General features: G+C 45.0%; 5 non-coding genes across 5 annotated transcripts; 2 read left to right on the forward strand and 3 right to left on the reverse strand.

Moving 5' to 3' along the window:
* Nucleotides 1-1,285: 1,285 nt before the first annotated feature.
* On the reverse strand, nucleotides 1,286-1,367 carry Trnal-aag. Its single transcript has one exon. It is a non-coding gene; the product is annotated as a tRNA-Leu (tRNA).
* A 2,703-nt stretch (nucleotides 1,368-4,070) lies between these two features.
* Nucleotides 4,071-4,142, reverse strand: Trnae-cuc. Its single transcript has one exon. It is a non-coding gene; the product is annotated as a tRNA-Glu (tRNA).
* Nucleotides 4,143-4,482: 340 nt separating this feature from the next.
* Trnaf-gaa lies at nucleotides 4,483-4,555 on the forward strand. Its single transcript has one exon. It is a non-coding gene; the product is annotated as a tRNA-Phe (tRNA).
* A 6,278-nt stretch (nucleotides 4,556-10,833) lies between these two features.
* Trnam-cau lies at nucleotides 10,834-10,906 on the forward strand. The gene has a single exon. It is a non-coding gene; the product is annotated as a tRNA-Met (tRNA).
* A 2,186-nt stretch (nucleotides 10,907-13,092) lies between these two features.
* Trnak-uuu lies at nucleotides 13,093-13,165 on the reverse strand. The gene has a single exon. It is a non-coding gene; the product is annotated as a tRNA-Lys (tRNA).
* Between the last annotated feature and the right edge of the window lie 2,291 nt (nucleotides 13,166-15,456).

Consider the following 15,456-nt stretch of genomic DNA (forward strand, 5'->3'; position numbering starts at 1 on the left):
GATGAATGGAAAATTCAGCAATCGGTACTCAGAATTTTATACTTTCTCAGGGTGAATTTCCCTCCTAGAACTACAGGGATGGATATAAGAGAAAGTCTTGTAAAGATAAACTTACTAGTAAAGAGGAATTCATATCATGCAGGTAGATACAGCAGTATTTGTAACTTAAGGTGAGCAGGTTTCATGTTCCTTCATGTGTAAAGTATTGGTTGAGCAGTATACACTTAAATTACCTATCATTTCTAAATCTGCCCTTCCCCAATTCCCTTTTTTCTCTGAATTTCAGCAATTCTAACACAATATGGAGAAACTAGATTTCAATGCTAATCAGTTGTTTTTTTAAGTTTATGTTGAACTATATCTTCAGATTCTCAGGGTTGAAACCCTAAATATAGGATGTGCATTGCCTCTCAGTGGTGTTAGAATCACAGGTGATGTCCAGGCCTATAGAACATTGAAAATTGGTTGTCCAGTGAAAACAGTGTAGAAACCCTTCACAACTTACACAGATACAAACCCATGGAAATAGACCTCAACCATCACTGGGCATCTATTAGTGACTGAACTATGTTATCATGCATGTGTTCTCTAGTTTCTTCATGCTTCTAAGTATGGGTCATCATTCAAGACCTACACACAACAATTTTGGAGGAAAACAACAATGCCCCGGAGCCCTAGGAGAACTGTGCTGAATTCTAAATTGCATAGGGCTCCTCCCTAGTTGTAACTCTAGAACAGGTGGAAGAGACAGAAAGAGATCAGGGAAGGCTTTCAGGAGGAAGCACCTTCCAAGAACGAAAGATTTAGACAATAGAACACAGACGCCAAGTCCACAGATATTCCCACATGGGATGTGGATGCCAAGAAGTGCAGGTCTCCAAGCGCTGGTTAGTGTCGATTCAGTTACCAGAAAGGCAAGGCACTGCTTAAGTCTCTTCCAGTCCATGTAAGGAGGGCCACAAGCATGAAATGAGCACACTAAGAAGAGGATGGGGGAAGGGCAGCCACCCATTGTGAAGACAAATGATTCATTTGGAGGAATTGGTAGGATCCACCTTGAGTTAAGACTCCAGAGGTCTGACATTCATTCATAACGAGGAAGTATGTCCCATGAAAGCATTTTAGCTGCATTCCTTATCTGTTGGTATACACAGCATCTGGATCATATTTGCCTCTCAAAAACCGGATGAGAGTATTTATCTGATTCTTAGAAGAATACGGAGTCTCACAAGGAGGGTGTGAGGATTTATAAAGCAGGACAGGAACTTTTCAGTGCTAAAAGTCCTGGCAGCGGTGGGATTCGAACCCACGCCCCCGAAGAGACTGGAGCCTTAATCCAGCGCCTTAGACCGCTCGGCCACGCTACCATCCCTGCGGGCCTGCGGGTGGGCTTGCTCCATACTTTCCCTATAGGCAACTGCAGCTTCTTTACACTCTTATTCTGGGTCCTAATTTTCACCCAAACAAAAATAGTGCAGAAAGAAACTCCTAAAATCTGGGACTCCTACCTGCAAGCACAGACTGAAAGCCCCAAGTGGTAGTGCGGGCCGCTTGTCTGTGCTGCAGAGTTACGTCTCGTGGGAGCTGCAATTCTGTGACAGCTCAATTTTCCAGCTCACTCAAATACATCCCGAAGGTGGAGCACAAGGCCTAGGGCTATTCTTTTTTGAAACAGCAATTTGTCAAATTCAGATCGTTTAAATCCTGTTGTAATACAAGGTGGTACATAAAGTCCTTCCCGCGCTTCTCTTCTTAATTCTTGTGGCAGTGCTCCTTCTAGAGTCAAAAGATTCCCTTCTGTCAAGAAAATCTAACCCTTTAAGACTAAACGACTTTGCATAAAAGGCCTTTATGCACATTGTGATCGAAGATTGCACAAAAGGAAGCTCAAAAGTTACTATTCGCGTTGCCGAAAATGCTATGAGTATCACTAGCCCAAAGCAAGGTGTAATTTGACCCAACTCCCACTGGGGACTAAGAAAAAAATCTGATCTTTTGTGGCTCTTCAGCTTCTGTTGCTGGCAGTCTTTCCAGTCAAATAGAAAATTAGTTGCTTTTACCAAATTCCAAACGGTATTTCCTGTGGAAATTAATATAATGACTAACAAAAAAAAAAAAAATAGTGACTCCTCCCCAAGAAATAGTTACCCCTACTCTTCCTCAAGCTAAAACCTCACTTTTCCCTGCCCCTCGGTACATCCTGAGCCAAGAGCCTGTTTTCTCAACTCCTGTGTGAATTTGAGTCTCTGACTGCTGTGTGTATATGGGGAGGGAGGGGATCTAGACAAACACATACTACATTTATTTATTCCCTTTGCTAACATCAGATGCTCCCTTTTCCAACTAAACATCAGTATTTCAAAGATAGAATCATCGCGGCATTTTATGATGGCAGGAGAGGGGCAGGGGAGAGGAGAGGCAACAAACTTGATCACCTGGAGAACTGCTAAAAACGTCTATGTACGGCACAAAGATTCTACACATCTCCTCTCCCTCTTTCTATCCCTCTCCATCTGCCCCACTCCCAACTGGAGTCTCCTGTCCTCTAGGACTCTGTGCTTATTACCAGTTCTAGATCTCTAAAGGAAGAGGCCCAGAGCTTCAGGGAGACTGCCGGCTTTGTAACTACTTGAACCTACAGGGACGCAGAACAAGCACACTCCCCTGCTAAGTATTCATCGGCTCAGTGCTTTGTCAACTTCATCTTGATTCATCAAGGGCATCCCTCCAGGGACTGATTTTTCTCTCCAGTGTTTGCATTTTTGTATGACAAACGAAGAGGAGGAAAAAGAAATCAAACAAACAGAAAAGTGACGGTGTTTTGTTTGTTGAGAGAACTTGACTCAACAAGTGGGGGTCAGGAATCCATTGAGACTATTCTGGAGAAACACTGACCCCTGCAGGACTGCGGGTGTCAGTTCAGTCTGTAGGCCCACAGGGGGACCTCAGAACGATCAGGAGGGGGACATGTTTATTACATTATTACAACTAAGTGTCCCGATAGAAATGCTGGGGTCATATAGCTAAGGAAGCCAACTTAGTGTAGTTCTAGAAAGGCCTGCTTGGAGGAATTCAGGAATGCACTGAGGAAAGAAATAAGAGTAAAGGTTGGAGTCAGAAAAGATCAGACTCCTAAAGTTAAAAGTAGACTTCTAATGTACTGGGCCGAAGCAGGACGGACCCCAAAACCAGACCACCTCTTTCCCTCTCCCCTAGATTCTCTCCTGAGGGAAAGACAGAGATTCCTGTAGGAGCCCCAGATAATAAAGGGAATGGAGAGAAGGGGGGGGAGGAGGTTTCCCACAGCTGCAAATCATCATCATCATCATCATCATCCATCATCATCATCATCATCATCATCATCAGGCTTGCAGAAGGGTCGACAAGGGGTCCAGCTTCGCCAAGATCCTAAGATTCCGAGAAATGCGAGGCTCAGCCGTGCTTCTTCAGAAAACACAGACGCAACTGGATCCGGGGAGGAAGTTCCATGGGGACGGCACGCATCCCCCCCTCCCGGGACGGGTGGGATTCTGCGCCCTGCGACCGAGCGCGCGCGTGCGCCCGGGAGACCCCGAGGCCCGCCTTTCTCGCCGGCTGTCCTGGAGCCGCAGCCGTCCCGCGCCAGACCAGCTGCTTTGCCTAAGAAGCGATCCGGAGCTGCTCTCCCGGATTCCTGGGGATCGACGCGTCCCGACCGCACGGGCGGAGGCATCCTCCGGGAGGCCCTTCCGTACCCGCCGGGGACTCGTCAGCATTTGTCATGCCCTGAACTCAGTTCTAGCTTTAAACTGGGAGCCATCGGGTCCTCAATCCGACCTCGAAGCAGCCGCGACCTTCTGATAGCTCGAGTGCAGAGCGTCTCTGAGGTGTCCACCTCTAGCTGAATCCCGGGGGTGAACAGATCAGCCTTAAACACACGGGTACACACGCACACGCGTGCACGCTCCTTAAATATCCAAAACAGTGCTGGAAAGCATTGGTTTCCACCACGTCGAAGACTCATTGCTGAGGATTTAAAAAAAAAAAAAAACAGTGGATGTGTCTCGAAGTTTCGGGACCAAAATGCTGTTTTCCCTGACCGGGAATCGAACCCGGGCCGCGGCGGTGAGAGCGCCGAATCCTAACCACTAGACCACCAGGGAAGGTGCGAGGTGGTCCTAGCAAAATCCATATGAGCTGAATCTTACCTGCAAATGGTTCCCTAAGTGCAACGATATTTTCCATTCATGCCACGGACCCCAAGCTCCGAGACAGCAACGACGCGACAAACGATGGGAAGGCGGAAAAGTAATTCCGAAAGGCACGTGGACGGATGGTGTCCGGCTTTCTGCGTGGACCTGTAGGTTGAACCTAGAGTCAGTGCTGTATTTAACTAACTCGCTACAGAAGTTCTTATAAAAGCGAAGTCTTTCCTTCACAAAAGTTAATGAAGACGTCAATGATAAAGTCATTATGTCTTACTGTCACCCCGGCGTGGGCGGAGCCGAAATAGCTCAGTTGGGAGAGCGTTAGACTGAAGATCTAAAGGTCCCTGGTTCGATCCCGGGTTTCGGCAGGAGCTTACTTTTAGCCTATGAAGCTGGTCATCATTGCATGTCATATTTAGCATCTCATCAAAGACAGTGAAGGAAAGCTTCTTGTCTGACTTTGTATTCTTTACTATCCTCTTTCTTGGTTTGAACTCGGTTCTCTTCCACGTGTTTCTCCAAACGTATCTTTTCATTCCCATGCAGCGTTTTAAGCTAAAGCTATCATGTACACACACACACCCTCTGCTCCTCCCCCCAGGACTTTTGACTCTACCTCTTGGGTGTCCTTTTCCCCTAAATCTTAATCCCTGCCAGCCTCTAATACAAAACTAGAGGCGGAAAGATGAAGTTCGATGTGAGCAATATTCACTACAGTGATCTCTCTCTTCCTTCCCCATGGCCCTTTCTGGCCCAAGGCCTGAATTCCACAGCAGGCACTCCTGTCTTGCTAGATTTTTCCTCCCACCACCAAAATGGTTGCAAGAATGCTGTATATCCCCACATCCCACCTGTCAGTTATTGGCTTATCAGCTGAAGTCTGCCTGCCAATTCCAGGGAACCTCCACCTCCAAGTGCCTCCAGCAATTCCTTTTTTTAAAAAAATGAAAAATAAAAACAAAACTGAGCACCCCACCCCCACCCCAAGAAGCAGCCATTTCTAGTCATGGGTGGCAAAAGCCATACAGCCACAAGAGAATGGAGGAGAATTGAATCCTAAACTCAAATGACAACTGTTTCAGTTGTCAATAGGTTTGTATCCTGTGCAGAGTTATGTACAGGGTCAAAAAGCCAGAGGCCGAGTTACAACCCCAGTACCAAGAGGAAAATAATAATAATGATGATGGTGGTGGTGGTGGTGGTGGTGGTGGTGATGGTGATGTAATTTAAAAGCCTGACACATCTGTAATCCTAGCTACTCAGGAGGCTGAGATCTGAGGATCGCCGTTCAAAGCCAGCCTGGACAGGAAAGTCTGTGAGCCTCTTATCTCCAATTAACCACCAGAAAAACTGCAAGTGGCACTGTGGCTCAAGAGGGAGAGCACTTGCCTTGAGCTGAAAACTGAGGGACACCGCCCAGGCCCAGAGTTCAAGCCCCATGGCCAACAAAAAAATAAAATTTAAAAGAATGAAATAATTGTAGGTACACACACAGTTAGTTATAATACAGTGCCATTCCATATTCCTTTTGCCTAATGGCTTCCACTGGCAACATCTCGTGAAACTGTAGCAGGAAATTAAAAATCCGAATACTGACATTAATAAAACATAATACAGAATATTTGTTTCATCGCACCAAGCCTCCAGTCCCCCTCTTCATAACCACCCCCATTTCTCTACTACCTCAGCATTAACCTCTGGCAATTGCTTTTTCATTTTTGTAATTCTATCCAGTTTATAATTAATCCTATTATCACAACACTGAGAGACAGAGAATTGAGTTAAGACCAATTTAGGCTCCATGTGGAGTACCAGGCCAGCCTGTTCTTTAAAAAAAAGAAAAGAAAACAACTATATGACCACCATCATACTATATTTGTCTACTTCTCACTGCTAGAACAAAATTTGGGAATATGAGTTCTTTGTACAGAGGCGGGAGGGGGAACTCCTTTCCTGGAGCTGCAGGTGGTAGCTCGGTGGGCCCCATGGCATTGGGCCTTGCTAGGGCTTTGGTAGCTTCATTCCATTATAATGTATGTCATCGTCATGGGAACATGTATGAAAGATCGCATGCGTCAGGAAACGTGACAGCCAAGAAGGGGCTTTTACAACCACTTTCTCTGCAAAGCTAATCAGGATTCCAGGAGAAATTACCTTAATCTCTTTCCAGGGAAGCCCCCTCATAACATAATTACCTCTTGACAAGGCTCTCTTAAAGATCCTACCCTCTCCCAGACACCACCACCCCCCTGGTGCATGACTCGTCCAGCACAGGAAACGAGACGCAAGCCGCATCTAGACCTGGCATAGCACATATGTGCGCCTTATTGTGATTGGCCGTTTACATTCTCTGCAGGTCTCCACAGAACCATCCAGGTGGCTGAAGACATCAACACTTTGTGCCCTTATTTTTTATTGCTCTGTAATACTCTGCAACTGGGTGTTATCACCATTCCTTGAAGGGCATTTGGGCTGTTTTCAGTTTTTGACTACCATGCATAAAGCTGTCCACAGATCAGCATTTGTGCGTAGGTTTCGGTGTTGTGTGAACACAAATGGTCATGTCTCCAGGATAAATCGTGAGATGCAATTATTGGTGGTGTCGCCGTGGTTGCATATCTATTTGTTCGTTTTTTTAAAGAAACTGCCAACTCTCTCCAGAGGAGCGATACCAATTCATATTCCCATCAACCATCCACACTGCCTGGTCAGCATTTGGCGTCGCCACTGTTTTCATTTTAGCCAGCCTGACAGGTGTAGGGGCTGTGATTTGTAGTTCCCAAATACTGATCAAGTCTGGTATGCCTGTAATGTGCATTTTCCCATATGCTGATGATATTGAAACTTTGTTATGTTCATTATGTATCTCTCTCTCTCTTTCTCTCTCTCTCTCTCTCTCTCTCTCTCTCTCTCTCTCTCTCTCTCTCTCTCTCTCTCTCTCTCTCTCACACACACACACACACACATACACAGAGTTCTTTGGTGAAATGTCTCTGTATCCATATTCTTCAATCCAACTAGAAGTCTGTGTGGCAGGTTTCGTGCGGGAAGTCCATTTTAGACACCGCTGGAAGGTCAGCCTTGTGGCAAGCCCCTTCCTTGAACTGTAACCGTGTCACGCGGGGAGATCGTTGTTGTTTTGCTTTGGGGTGGGAGGTGGGGGTGAGAAAGAGGGCGGCGTGGAAAATGTCCCAAGATCGTAGGCCGCAGAGTGTCTTCCGGGCCGCCTGAACGCCTCCCGGATCCCTGCGCGGCGCCCAGTCTGCAGGCAGCGCCGCGCGCACGGCCTCATCCCCAAGCTACCTGGTCCTCTGTGTGCAACAAAAGAAGACCAAGGATCTTAAAGCGAGCCTGGGAGGGTTGGGGGGGAAGAAACGCAAGAAGAGGGATGAAAGAAAGAGACCGGGTCTCGTCGGATGTCCCGGGCGGAACTGCAGGCATTGCTCGCAGGCGCAGTCCCACCGCCGCCCAACACGGGGAGTTTGACCTGCTCCGTATCCGGCCTGGGCCGGGTCCCCCCTCCTTAGACAACCTGGTACCCCCGGGCTCCCCCGGGAGCCCCATGTTGGTGCCAGGCCCGGTGCAGACGCCCGCTCCACACAGCGCCGTAGCCCCGAACTCCCGGGCACCCTCGATCCGCCGGCCTCAGCCTCCCAAGAAGCTGGGATTACAGGCGTGCGCCACAGCGCCCGGCGAGGGGCAGTGGCGACACAGCCGTACTGGAGGCTGAGGCCACTGGCGAGGCCCCGCCCACTGCCACCCTAGCTGCGGGGAGTGGCTGGTAAAAATCCAGCTGAACAGGCTCAGGAATCACCGGCAGAGAAGCGGATGGATGGATGGATGGATGGTTTGCTTGGTAGTCTCCAAAAGAGCAGCTAAAAGAAAAAGGAAAGAAAAGAAAAGAAGAGAGCTTCAGATTTAGTAAAGGCTGAAGGACTGTGCTGAGTGTGTCTCAACGGACTTCAGTCTGTACCCGAAATCACCTGGGGTTCTTGCTAAAATAATGTCTGCAGAGTGCCAGAAATTAACCCCTTCCTCCCTTCCCTTTCTTTCTGCGTCTCCTTCCCTCTCTTCCTCCTCCTCGTTTCCTTTTCTCTTTTTCTTTCTCACAGTATCTCATCATATGAGCTCTTATAGATATATTAATGTAAGAAGGGCAAATGCAGAGGGTGCAAAACATAGTCATAATGTAAATGAATATAATCGCATAAAACTCCTCGAACAGGTATTCATCACAATTAGTGTTATAAAATCACATTTCGTTCTGTCCGATGATACAGCAGCTCAATTCTTGAATTGTCAATAAAAGCCTGTTCAATTTTTGAACCATATTTGTCAAGCTTTTTTCTTTGACAACATGAAGTATTCATTTCTATCTTGTGGAAGTTCTATATTCTCTCTCTCAAAATACTTCCAAATCTGAAAAGGACATCTCCCTTCTCCCACATTTTGAAGATGTGCTTTTTTTTTTCCAATCAGGCCAACATTTTACCATCTTTTCTTTTCTTTTTTCCCTTGTTTGAATTTTATGTTTATTTTATATTCTAAAGTAAAGTGGGTTTTACCATCTTTTCTATGGGTGACAAAATGATAGCCGTCTTGAACTCTATCTCCTTCCATTTCCATAAAGTCAAACATTTCATTCACTATTGCTACACATTTTGAGGAATCTAAAAATGACCATAAACCTTAATAACTCCAAAAGGCTTCACTATGCTACTTAAGCAAACCACAATCTTGTATAGCAATTGTGATGTAAAAGGACAATTTAGCATGTTATGATCTAATGGAATGTGTCCAAATTTGCACTGTCCAGTAGGCAGGCAGATAGGCAAGAGCTACCTGTGCTTGGCCAACAAATCAAATATATATATTTGTTTAGCACAAAAGGTCAAACCCTACATACAGGCTCCCGCCTGTAATCTTAGCTACTCCGGAGGCTGAGATCTGAAGATGGTGGTTCAAAGCCAGCCCAGGCAAGAAAGTCCACGAGACTCATCTCCAATAAACCACCAGAAAACCAGGAGTGGTGCAGTGACTCAAGTGGTAAAGCGTTAGCCTTGAGCTGAAGAGTTCAAGGACAGCGCCCAGGCCCAAGTTCAAGATCCACGACCAAAAAAAAAAAAAAAAAAAGCTATGTACATATGACCATATAAGATGATGCTAAGCTGAATGAACCCCCAAGATAGAGACACAAGAGGTTTTATCTTTCTTGCTGTTATTTTTAATGTACTTATAATGTACTATGTGATTTTTTTTTTGTCTCCTTTGTATGTTCTTCCCCCTATCAATTATCCCCTTTTTTCACTGTATTTGATTCTGGTGCCCTGAATCTTGTATATATGTTTTTTTTCTAATTTGGGGAGAGGAAGGGAAATAACAAAATGCTAAAATAAGGATACAGGTTGACCCATTGTAACAATGAGATGTACAAAACAGTTAAAAACAAACTTTACAGCTTGGTGGGGAGGGAGAAGTTGGGGAGGTGGGGAGGGAGGGGATGGTAGGGACAAAACAAAGGAGAGGGTAACCATGCTTGATAGGAAATGTACTCATTACCTTACTCATGTAACTGTAACCCCTCTGTACAGTATCTTTACAATAAAAAAATATATCAAAAAATGTCCTATGCTTCCCATGGTCTTGTTGAGTGTTCATACAAACCAAGAAGATAATGCTCAAGGTCATTCTCTAGAGAAGAGACAGAATAGTTCCTTTCTCTCTCTCTCTCTCTCTCTCTCTCTCTCTCTCTCTCTCTCTGCTGAGTTGATACATCACTGGCTATTTTGTGAAGAACCAGATTTTCTGATGGAATGAAGCAATCAGCCAGGCATACAAGGAGCAATGAGTGGTGTCAAAGTTTCCCAGACTTCACCTTCCAGGGAACTATGTCTAAGGAGCTGGAAATTTGGGTGTTAAAGCCAGAGGGGGGTGTGTGCAAAAACCCCCTGGCAGGCGAAGGGTGAGCCAACGATAGCTTTTACTCTTTTCTGTTTCCATTATCTCTGTTCTCACAGAGTAGCAGATTGCCAAGAGATTGCATCAGTCATGTTTTACCTATGAACTAAGACCTCCCATTTGTGTCAGAGACCCTTTTCGACTTCCCATGGATAGTCTAGAAAGACAGTAAGAAGTTGAAAAGCGAGTGGGACTTTTGCTATCAACGTTACCAACGTGACTGGTGTGAAAGTAAATGAGATAGACGATCCTTGGGAATCAAAAAAGTTTTGTGTTGATAAAGAGCAAAAGGCTTGAAAGTTTCTTGTGGGACAGATCTTGAGGTGGGAAAAGGAGAGAGGGGGAGAGAGAGGAAGGGCACAGATTTCCTCATCCATGAAGGCATAATGGACTGACGCCCATCAAAGTCAAAGTTACGTTTGGACAGCTGGAACTGTAGGTAAATTTCCACCTGGTGTGAGCACTGGGGGCGGGGATGTCTTCCGTTTAGCAATGACCGGGGGCAAAGGACAGTAGGATCACTAGTGAGTTTGGTTTTTCCAGCTTACTGAGGTTAGTGAAGCTGTTTGAGCCCCTGAAATGTTCTTCGTTGGAGAAGTGTGAGACGAAGATGATCCACAAAAGTAAAAAACTTTAAGCAAAGTAAAATTCAGTTATAAATATAGGTGATGAGAGAGCCGGTGCATCTGCCTCCTTAGCGCAGTAGGTAGCGCGTCAGTCTCATAATCTGAAGGTCCTGAGTTCGAACCTCAGAGGGGGCAGTTTGGTTTTGCCGGCCCCCTGCCCCCACCCACAACTGCCACGGAAAAAGGTAATGTTACTTGGAAATAGATGATCTTTAATCAAATACTAAAGTCTGAAGTTTGTTCCTCTTGCTTTACAAGTTCTGTTTCTTCTCCTGGATTCATGATTCGTGATTACTTATGTACTCTTATATGGGAATTCGGTCAGCCCGATACAGAAGCCACATTTTGAGAGGTAGAATTGGGAGTCTTTACTAGAAAGCTGGAGACAGCGGTCTGACTCCTGTCCCAAAGACCTGCATCCCCGAATGCAGTTATAACAGAGCTTATTGGGGGGGGGGGGGGAAATAAAAGAGAGGAGGGGGGAGGGAGGAGGAATCAAGGCAGATGTCACATGATAAGGTAACTAACCAAACTTGTTTTACTGAAGCAAGTTATCTAGGGGGAACAATCAGTAACAACCAAAGACAAGTATTCTCTGGAGCAAAACTTTCCTGGAGCTGAACAACGCATGGCATACCTGCAATTTAAAGAATATCACTTCTATATTGCTTAAAGACCCACAACGCGACTGCAGATCAAATGAAATCCTATATCACCTCTAGAGCTCTTGGAACTAGGTGAGACTTTCCCAGCATTTAGTAAGGTGCCAAAATGGCTCTGAGGACAAGATGGCATTACTTAGATCCAGTATCCATAATTCACTAGTTAAACAAGCCATTTTTGTTCAGCGCCTTTGACTTCGATTTTGGAGGACAGCAGCATTCTACCACGCAACTTTAATAAAAAGACATTTGTCAACGAATGAAAACTTATTATTCCATTTTCCCTCACTTTTTTTTTTCATTTTCATACATGCGTGAAATTTTCTTGTCACAGACCCTCTTATACATTCTGATCTATCTCTACTGGTTAAACGGGTTTCCACAAAAAATATCTGGTCCTGAAACCTCCAGAAGGGAGTTGATTTGGAATGATCATAAGTAGGTAAGATAAAATGGGGTTGCTTTGGAATAGGGCAGCTCCCCTGGACAGTGACTGTTGTCCTTACAAAAAGGCTTTGGAATGAACCATGGCACAGGGAAGGTCAGTCTCTGAAGACTAGCAGAGGTTGGCCTTATGTTAATACCCAATGAAGGTCAAGATTTGTCTGTAACTAACTACCAAAGGCTGCCAAGCACCAAGAAGCATTTGTCTCAACTGTCTTCAGGGAACTCAGCCCTGCCAATGTCTTGATTTCACACTACCACCCTCTAGAACTGGGTGGAAGTGTTATACAGATGAGATGAAGTCTGTATTGGGGCCTACACTAGCTCTCTCAACAGTTTTCTTCCTGAGAACTTGAGGATCCATACAAAAAAGAGCATTTTAAGATCATTTAAAATCTCTTTGTAGAATCAGACACTGTTTTTAATTCACTCGAGTTTTTTTTTTTCAGCTCCTCAGGATTGATTTCCAATATGCAAATGTCAGAAATATTTATTCCAAGCCAGAATGTGAACTTGGTATGGGAAGCAAATAACAGGAAGTTGCTCTGTGCCTCTGAATCAGACAGCAGGGGGGCTATGACATCATGTACCACTGAAAGTCAAGCGGAGCGAAGATGAAGTTTGTTGTATTGTGGTTGCTCCTAAACAAGGTGAGGGTACAGAGGTTAGATAAAGTTATGCTTTGTATTTAATACTTATCTTTCTTACTTTACTGAACTTGGGTGGCCAGAAACTCTTCTTCAGCCATTCATTTACCTATCAGCTCTTGAGTAGGTCACTTCTATCTCACTTTTAAGAGACTTCTACAAATGGTCAAACTCATCCTTACAAGGAGGTTATAGTAAGTTCTCTCTGGCTTGCTCTATCTATCGATCGATCGGTCGATCAATCGATCTATCTATCCATCCATTTACTGATTTGCTCACCTATTTTTCAGTTAAATGAGGTTAACACAATTCTATGTACTCTTTCAGGTTAGTTTTCTTCACAAAACCTCAGGTCACTTCACGGAGTGATCCCACGTAAAAGCTAACTATCAGATATTTTGCTTAAAGAGCTTAGACTGGTTTGAGAGGTTTTTTCTTGTTTTGTTTTTAATGTTTTGCTTATTTTGTTTCTGACATTCTGACCACCTATCTAATCTGTCCAGTATATATAAAATGTTCCAAATTTCTGTTTTCTGAAAGGTTGCATCAAACCTAAAAGAATATCTAGCGCCCGAACAGGGACTTGAACCCTGGACCCTCAGATTAAAAGTCTGATGCTCTACCGACTGAGCTATCCGGGCCCCTGTAGGGACGTATTCCTCATCAAATCTAGTGTGGAGACAAGTATTTTGATATTTTTTACAATTTCCCTTCCCTTCCCTTCCCTTCCCTTCCCTTCCCTTCCCTTCCCTTCCCTTCCCTTCTCTTCCCTTCCTTCCTCTCCCCTCCCCTCCCCTCCCCTCCCCTCCCCTCCCCTCCCCTCTCTTCTCTTCCCTTCCTTCCTCTCCCCTCCCCTCCCCTCCCCTCCCCTTCCCTTCCCTTCCCTTCCCTTCCCTCCCCTCCCCTCTCTTCTCTTCTCTCCTCTCCTCTCCCCTCCCCTCCCCTCCTCTTCCCTCCCCTTCCCTTCCCTTCCCTTCCCTCCCCTCCCCTCCCTTCTCTTCTCTTCTCTTCTTCTCTCTTCAAGCTTCTCTCTTCTCTTCTCTCTTCTCCCCTCTCCTCTCCTCCCCTCCCCTCCCCTCCCCTCCCCTCCCCTTTCTCTTCTCTTCTCTCCTCTTCTCTTCCTTCCTCCCTTCCCTCCTCTCTCCCTTCCATCTTTCTCTCTCTTCTGTTTAATTTTACATTTGCCTCCTTTTACATATGGCTCTCAACCATTTCTGCCCCTCCATCACTTATGGAAAAACATCCACTGTGTATAATGTAGAAACTAACTAGAAAGGCAATCACCTGATCAGTTTTGCCTTTCATCCTCAAAACCTCTGTATGCTCAAGAGTGTAGAGACCTGTAGAATGCCTAGCACAAAAGAGCACACAAGAGATTCTGAGAATTATTTTTTTTTTGAGCAGGCTTACTGCTCTGCCCTGAGTTCATGTTAGTGAAAAGAGTCCGTGTCTGCCCTTGTGAGTTCACAGTTACACCAATATTGTCTAAAGGGCCATTAAGATAAAAGCTGTCTGGGAAAAATTCAGGTTACAAGATATTGGAAGAAACAAACAAGTTATAAATAATCTTATGACCTGAGTTTCCAAATTAAATGATACAATATTAGCAAACTCTTAGAATAATATTTATGCCACTATTTGAAACCATAGTTGAGGGCTGGGGGTATGGCTTACTCAATAGTGCAGCATTTGCCTGGCATATATATGTCAAGCTCCAGAAATCCCCAGCACTGGAGAAAAAAGATTTAAAGAATATATTAATAGATGTAAACGGGGATGAAGAGAATAGAGAAATAGAAAGTAAAAGCTAGGTAAAATTGTGCGGATCATCTCCCCACTCCATTCCGAAGAGACTATTATAAGGTGAAATGAATTCTTTCCAGAGACTAGAACAGTCTTTTCTCAGGAAGTGATATTTAAACTGAGACCTGAAAACATAGGAAGTCATCAGTAGGGCCAAACGTTTGGCTGTAGTATTCTTGGTAGTTTCAAGGGCAGAGAACTTTGAAAAGTCAGAAACAAACAAACTGAAGCGTTTCTGTGCAAGAGGCTTGGGGAAATGTGGATGGAGGTGAAAGGTGAGGTGGACAGAAAATTGGGACAAAGCCTAACTGACAGGCTCCCAAGTTAGATCTAGAGGTCAGGTGTCATTCTACAAGCAAGATGAAGCAAGCCACTGGGCATTTGAAGCAGGAAGGTACTTGATCAGAAGTACTTAAAAGAGTATACTAGTGTCGTGTAAAGAATGGGTCAGGATTAGGCTAGACATGCTGTAAAAACATAAAGTAAACCACTGGAGAGTCAAAGGTCATGCCAGACTTGGCCTACCGACTTTGAGACATGTGCATGCGGTGCAGTGAGACTGGAGAACATGGGAAAGGAAGTGGAGGACTTGCACCCAGAACACTCCGAGGAGAGAAGGAGGTGCCCCGTGATTTGTTTTTCTCAGTAGCTTATTTCCCAAATAAATTACAGGGAAGGTCAGAGGATGCGTTGGGGGGGAGGGGGAAAGCACACTTTAGGTCTCTTGAGAGTTCTTTAGAGAGCAAAGAGTATTTGTGGAAAGCAGAGGCGATTACTACTAAGCGCTGACCACTCACTAAGCAAGCCCCGAGTAATCAAACAAAAAGCAAGGAGAATGTTGACAGGAAGCAGCCTCTCAGTGACAGTCCATGTGGGATAAAGAGGTACCGGCAAAGCTTGTCCAACCTGGTCTTCCAAATGTCCACACCTACTGGAGGGGTCATTAAAAACGGCAAACGATCCATTCCGTCTCATCAAAGCAACTTTAATCGATTTTTTTATTAAAGGAAAAGAAAACACATTCGACCTGTTTTTATAAAGGAAAAAGTCGGAGCACAGGAAGAAAAAGGGAGTGTTTAGCCAAATACTTTTGTTAGTTCGCTTGTCTTCTTTGGGCTTGAGTGAGAAA

The sequence above is a fragment of the Dipodomys spectabilis genome, unplaced genomic scaffold (genome assembly GCF_019054845.1).
Source record: "Dipodomys spectabilis isolate Male_0828 unplaced genomic scaffold, ASM1905484v1 ptg000085l, whole genome shotgun sequence".
Classification (NCBI taxonomy): Eukaryota; Metazoa; Chordata; class Mammalia; order Rodentia; family Heteromyidae; genus Dipodomys; species Dipodomys spectabilis.